This window comes from Haliaeetus leucocephalus, unplaced genomic scaffold (assembly GCF_000737465.1).
Source record: "Haliaeetus leucocephalus isolate CR32 unplaced genomic scaffold, Haliaeetus_leucocephalus-4.0 Scaffold273, whole genome shotgun sequence".
Lineage (NCBI taxonomy): Eukaryota > Metazoa > Chordata > Aves > Accipitriformes > Accipitridae > Haliaeetus > Haliaeetus leucocephalus.
The window spans coordinates 9,445,621-9,452,826 of NW_010972709.1; the positions used below are offsets into that span (position 1 = coordinate 9,445,621).

Consider the following 7,206-nt stretch of genomic DNA (forward strand, 5'->3'; position numbering starts at 1 on the left):
CTGCAGCTGGGCTTCCTGTTCATGCTATGGAACATGTTCTCAATCTGTATCTGTCACTGCTACTTAATGAAAAAGCTAAACATCGCTTCTGTTGCAGGCTCCTCTAACGGTTCAATTTTAATTTGCGTGTTGCTGACTGATTTTCTGTTTAGGCTATGATAAATAAAAATTAGACATTCAGAACAGATCTCTAGCTAGTGATGTCAACATGTTTTGCAAATTTAATTTATGCCTCACAACATCCCTGCAATCTGCTTTCTTCTGAGAGGGAAACTGAGGCAACCAGAGGTGACCAAGGAAACTGAGTGTCCTAATGCTGGAAGCAAATCTATTGCTGCCAGTACAGGGTCACTGGGCATGGTCCAGTTAACATCTCTGTGTGCCAGCCAGGGGCTAGTCTGAGTTACCAAGGGCATCAATTGAAAGCTCTGGAAAATCTAGTTGTAGTGATTTAAGGCAATCCCATCCGTGACTGCTCTGTTTCTCTGCTGGACACGAATGTCACTGCAGCAGAGGCTGCAGGAAGCAGCATACTCCTGTATGTCAGCCCCTCCAGTCTTATAAACCTTCTTCTAGCTGAAACACCCGACTTTGCAAAGAAATGGTTCAAGTGTGGTAGAATTTCTTCTTTCTTGGCTTTGCGCTAAGGGTCTTCTCATTTGAGAGGTTTCTGTAAGACTTTGTTCCTAGAAGTCATTGGAATGGAAATGAAGTGTTTCACTGGACATTTAGAAGTGCCACTGCTGCCGTGGTATGTGCAAGTGATATATATGCACATTTATCTACTCCTGACATCAATGTTCAGTGTGTTGAAATGATGTTAATGTTCAAACTCAAGAATTTTATGCTGAATGGGAATGATATTTTCATGTGCTGCTCAATACCTGACTTTCTGACATTCCTGGATGTTAGTAAGTATTATAATTAAATAAGTATTGTCTCCTTACAGCTTTCTCGTAGAAATGCCTGTCCCTTTTTAAAACTGAAATGTTGTATGGGCTTAAGTTCAAGGTGTAGGCTGCACCTTTCATTGCCTGTAAAGGTCCCTCATGTAAGCAGGAGTAGCTATTTGTAAGCGACATTATCTGCCAACAATACAGGTTTCGTGGACATTTTGCCTGAATAATTATCTGTGTTGATACTGTATTCAGTACTGCCATTGCTAGAGACCTTTAAAATGGGTGTAACCATGTCTGTTTTCATAAAAAGGAAGAGAAACACCACTGCTTAAGACTGAGGGCAGAAAATTGTGATTCAAGACCCAACTCGAGCCAAGGAGATCATTAGGGAGGAATTAAAAGCCATTACTACTCAGGAACGGGTCACTTGCAAAATTCCTCAGACCCTGGAATTCCATGGATTTCAGGATAGTCTCAGTCTCATGATTGACTGCAATGATGTAGAGTCCGTCCTGCCTCTGAGTCCGTCAGTGCTTTTATCAATGATGGAAGCGCTCACAGAGGATACTGGATAACTTAATTTAATTTTAAAATAAAACATTTGTACCACCAAAGCAATAAAATCCAATAAATTCACAAATGACCTCCCAGCTGTTGTGCTTTAAAAATCCTAAATGGAAATCTGAACTCCATCAGCCCTTCATTTCTTAAAAACACAATAGATAGATACATCAAAAAGACCAATAACAGTTTGGGAAGGTAGGAGGTCTGTGCGATAAAACTGGCACTTGCTGCCTTGGCTATGGATCAGTAACAAGGAAAAGCCTAATAGCATTTTTATATAGCTGAAGCAGCTTGTGGATGCGTGTAGCACATCCACAGAGCTTTCTGTTCAAAAGGCAGAAGCCAAAATCTCAGCCTTGGTCATTAAAGCAACCATCACAGATTGGAGGGGCTGCTCGATTCACTCTCTGAGAAGTACAGCCCGTAAAGGAGCCTGTCTGTCTATAGCTCACTCTCAAACCTGTCGCTAGTGCCAACACAACCATCTTGCCGTGGGACGCAGGCTGGTTTGGCCGCTGTACAGCAGATGTTCATGCTCGCCGTCAGCATCGACCCAAGGAGCCGGCTGGGGCCTCCTGAGCCTGGGCTCAATTCCAGGCTGAGGTTGGGAATTGCTACGAGTTGCTCACTGAAAATGGTAAGGATGAGGCCCTAGGGGCACTTGGTGGGCATGTAGGTCGGGTCTGGTTGAAGGCATCATCCATGTGTGACAGTGACTCCATTTTACTTTGTTTACATGGCCTTTGATGGTGGAAGAGCAAGACGTGAATAAAGGTATAAAAATTTGAGCTTTAAGGGCAAGGTGCACAGACCATGCTGCCTTCTTAGGGTCCCTGGTTTAGTTAGACCTGTCTGTGGTCATGGCAGGTGGTCTAGACTTTTGTGTTATTGAGGAAATTAATGGCTAATTAAAAATTCTTTAGTTCGATTAGTACCAGATGTTTCACAAAGCACTGTTATAAATATCTCTCCAGCTGCCTTTGCAAAATCCAGTTTGATAATGCAGGCTCCTACTGGTCTTCAGTTTGAGAAAATATACTTGAAGAAGTTTTCATTTTTGGATCAAGTTTATGTAAATATTTAAAGACTTATCGGATTAATAGGACTTTACAATAACTCCAGAAGCACTCTTCTACTTCATGAATACAAGCAGTGTCTTTTTATACACAGCAGCAACCTCTGAAGATGGATGACAGCTCTCAGTTTGATTGTCAATTTCGTGTTTATACTCTGTCTGACAGATAATATTTTCATGGTGATTTACTCTTCCTCATAATTAGATGTAGCAATTAGAATATCTTATATATTACGCTGGAACTTTCTTCCAATGATGTTGTAGCTGGATGGTCTCTCAGACACCTGTTCCACAGCAGAGCAAGCATGGGAATTAACTTTCCACCACACCAATCTGTTTCTGTCTTCTTCCCCCCCCCCTTTGAATCATTTTAGTCTCCTGGTACTGGGGAACTTCCAGTGTTTTCCCAGGATATTCGCTATCCCCAGTTGATGTTTGTTTGTCTTATCTTTACTGAAATTAGTTCCTTACAGATCTGATGAGCTGGCTTGCTATCTTTTGCTGGGCAGCAGCATCCCTTCTCCTTTGTCTCAGAAAACAGACGCTCTGCCATGTCCCTTTGGTACCCCAAGGAATTCTTTTTCATTTCACCATCAATGCAGAAAAATGGTCAGAGATGGAAGAAACATACAAAGAACTGAGCACCTGACAACATTGGCAGCACTGCCCTCAGCCGTGTACCTCTTGTCCTTGGCCTCTTAAAAACAGCTTTCCCTGCTCACTCTCGCAAAGCACATACTGCAGTAAGGATGAGAATTCCCAGCCGGAGGTTGCCGCTGGGGCAGTATTTGGCATCAAGGTTGATATGCAGAAGAGAGGCACAGCTGTGTGTCTATTTTCCATGTACAGTTATTACACAAGTAAATTAACTGTAAACATACATCTCCATAATGAATGCTTGTGTGTCAAAATGCCCAGTTTGCACGGAAAAGGTTGTAGTATTTGCACATACAAATTGGGTGCACAATTATGTAGTTTAAATGACTGAATGCGCTGGTATGCTTACAAATTCTTGCAGTCAGTGTCTTCCAGCACAGGGGCAGAACCACAGGGAAAGAAGTCCAAACACAGCCAGAGCAGTGGTTCTCAAAGTTTCATCTCCTTATCTCCAACACTATCAGAGTTGTGCTGCCAGCATTTTAATGGGGTGCTCCCAGGAAAGGGTCCCGTATCTGGTGGCGAGCTGGTAGTTTCTAAAAGGCAGAGGGATATGAGTTTCAGGTTACTTCCCACCATCTGGACTGCAGAAACGCTGAGCTGAGCCTGGGCAAGGGCACAGCGCTGCAAAGCACCTCTGATGGGTAGCAGCTGGGCTGCACTGTCCCTTCTTCACCTGGTGCAAAAGTGATACTCGCATCCTTGCTGGGCCAGCTGGGGAGCAGGAGAGCTGGCCCCACGGCGGGAGAGCAGCATGCTGAGGAAGCAGCAACCTGCCCTGAAAGGCTGAAAGCCTGAGCAAGCAGCAGCGAATATAATGTTTCATTGGTGCAGCTGCAAAACAAGGCAACTTTTGTAGATTTTTGTCACTGTGTGGAGAGCTGGTTGAAAGCTTTAGGAGGTGAGCTGTGTTGCTCTTTGGCTATAACTCGACTTACTGGTTTCCTCTGGACAGGAAGACGTAGCATGTGCACACACGTGTGTGGATGTGCATTTTCTTCCCCACCAGCTTCCCTTGGCTAAAGGAGAACCCAGATACCCATTTTGAAGAGCCACAGTAATTTTCAGTTTTTTGTTTTCACTTTCAAGTTCTTTGTAAGAAAAAGAGCCCATAAGCTTCATTTCAAAGGTGGAATCTGGAATGCTTGCTCCTAGGTCTGGTGGCTGGCGTTGTTAAAGGGGAGGTCATACCAGCTGCTGCAGTGTCCTCCTGGCTCACCAGTGAGCAGGGGATTTGCCCTGTCCCTGTGCTCACTGCCATTCCCCTGTTTTCTGCAATTATGCTGCAAATTCTGCTTTTGTATGCTTAAAAACCTAAATGTTTAATTACATGAAAAAGCTTGTTTGATTTGATTAGCAGACTTACAAAAGCATCTGGAGAAAGTCTCTTCCAACAGGGAAGCTGTTCTTGACAGGAGAACAGTATTAAACAGGCATTTAGAGAGTTAAACCCTGGTGTCTTTTGGAGGAGTAGCTGGAACCAAGACCTTAGACTAACCAGATCTGCTGTACAAAGCCACCTCAGCTGGTGCAAATGGGCTCTGATGGATTGGGAGCAAAACTAAGGACTTACAGTCTTGAGATTGAACTCGAGTAGGACTCTTCAGGAGGTGGCCAAAGAGGAATCAAAAACTTGAGGTTAGCCTTTGCCTGTGGCCCACAGGGCAGAGAGGGAGAGACAGAGACAGAGAAAAATGAAACAGAATTACAGTCCCAATGCTGTGATTAATGTTGGTGTTGAAAGGGGAACAGGGTTCTCTGAGTTGCCTGCCTAATCACAGGCCGTAACCTGCTTGGCAAGTCTTTTCCACTTTAGACTCTCCTGGCTGCCAGCCAGAAATATTACTTCTGGGACAGGTGACATTGTGTAGGTTTGACATACTTCTTCTGTTGTCTTTGTAATGCTGCCAGCATCCTGTGGTCATTTTCTGTCAATTGGGCTCTTGTTCCTTTGGGGGACTTATAGCTCAAATACTCTCTTTCTGTTGGGGAAGGGGGGGGGCGGGGGGGAAGAAGAAGGGAGAGCTTAGAAAACAAAATTAGATGCTTGAGATAACAAAGGCCATACCAAATTCCCTAGGATTCACAGCAAGGAATTATGCTTCAGGTCAATTTTGATTTCTAGAAATCAACCTGTTGGTTAAATCCCAGATCAAAAGTGCTCCTTTAAAGACTTGCTCTGTGCCTCAATCATTGCCATAAAAAAAGCAATCCTGAGAGAGTGCGGTAGGTCTGGGTTTAAGCAGGGCTCACCATGTGCTTAGGCTTTAAGAAAAAAAGCTGTTCTGTGAACAGCTGACCTTATGAAGTCTAGTTTCCTGCAGGTTTGGCTTTCTGTCTCATCACCTCTGTAACCCCATCTCCTCCATCTCTCTTGAGAAATCTCTTGCAGACAAGAAGGAAGGCAGCAAGCAGGTGTCTGTGGGTGCTGCTTGATGAGCTGCCTGCCCCATGGCATCTCTGCTGAGCTTTCTCACCACCTCAGCCCGCTCCTGGGATCTTTCCCTACTGCACAAACCAGGTGGGAACTAAATTGTCTCAAAGACTTCAATCCCTCTTCCAAATCTGGGTGAGAATGGCTGATGAATGAAGTGCTACTGGGGAGGAGCGGTGTTGCTGTGGAAAGACAGACTGAGATGGAGGTCTGTTTCCCAAGGAAACTGCTAAAAAATAATGCAGTTGTGCAAACGTGGCCACAGTTTAGTAACTATTTGCAGTCCCTGTGTGTAGCACGGTGTGTGCAGCACGGAAAGTGCTGCTCCTCCTATTTGTGCTTGTGACTCTGCTGAGAACTCTCTGTGTCCCTTGGCGTGTCACTGAATGTCATGCCTCAGGTCCATTCCAGGTGAAAGGGAGAAAATGGAGCGTGTTGCCTGATGGATGTCAGGCTCTTTGGGTTAACTCTGGCCACGTGGAGGGGACTGCACAACGGGGCCTCAAACTTGGCTGAGGCCTTTGTGTTTCTGGAACACAAACAACAACTAACTTTCGTTTATAATAATCTCAGTATGTATCTATTTACATAGCTGTTTAGTCCATAAAAGTTTCTCATGAAGGCTTTTTCCAAAGCACGTAGAGTATGTAAGGCTATTGCTGTGCTATTGCCGTCCATTTCTCCAGCTTCAGGGTTCCTTTCTGAAGCAAATTTAAGCACCTGAATCCAAGCTGACCAGCAGTCCTGACAATATTTGGAGCTATAAAAATGAGCACTAGGATTTTTGATACTGTTCCCATTTCTAACTGGCAACCAAGGGAAAGCTCTTGGTGTGAGAGAATTAACAAAATGCATGGGTAAGTGGTGGTCATGACTCGTGTTTTGCCAAGCAGAGGCAGGTCAAGCGATTTGGGTGGAAAACAAAACCCAGCTCTGATTGGCAACAGCCTCAGCACAGCGATCCCCACCTCCTCGTCTCCTCTGTCACTCTGGAACATGTCCTTGGAGCACCTCACGGCACAGCATGGGGTCATGCCGGGTGGCCCGCCAGATCTTCAGGGAGAGGTGAGTGAATTACCAGCCTGCCTCCCCTGCGGGGGGATGAGAGGAGGTGGCCAAGGGGAGGGAAAAGTGAGCCTGGGGCTGCTGTGAGGCCACGGGGTGCTGCTTTAAACTACGGTCTCCGTGCCTCAGTTTCTCTCGCTACGAAAACAGCGGCTTCGGGGCCCGTTGGTGTGGGGATGTGCGGCTGGGGAGGAGGGTGCCTGGGCTGAGTGCCTGGTGGGGAGCAGATTGCAGGGGAAGCCGGGTGCCCCGGGCTGAGCTGGCCGTGCCAGCCCTGCAGCACGGGAGCTGCCCCGGCTGTGGGGACGGCGTCCCCCGGCCTCCCCAGCCCGGGGACCGTGCCCAGCACCGAGGGCAGGGCAGAGCCCAGTGCAGGCAGAGCAGAGCCCGGTGCAGGCAGAGCCCAGCCCGGTGCAGGCAGAGCCCGGTGCAGGCAGAGCCCAGCCCGGCGCCGGCAGAGCCCGGCGCGGTCAGGGCGCGGCGGGAGCGGAGCTGTCCGCGGCCGCCGGTGC

General features: G+C 46.7%; 1 protein-coding gene across 3 annotated transcripts in view; it reads left to right on the forward strand.

Moving 5' to 3' along the window:
* The first annotated feature begins 5,265 nt into the window (after window positions 1–5,265).
* Window positions 5,266–7,206, forward strand: part of LOC104833106 (opsin-5-like) — a 16,581-nt gene continuing 14,640 nt past the window's right edge. For 2 of the 3 annotated variants that reach the window (XM_010569662.1, XM_010569664.1), the window contains exon 1: window positions 5,266–6,694. The gene's annotated coding sequence lies outside the window, so the exon portion shown is untranslated. The remainder of the gene's footprint in view (window positions 6,695–7,206) is intronic. The other variant, XM_010569663.1, reaches the window with a different exon arrangement.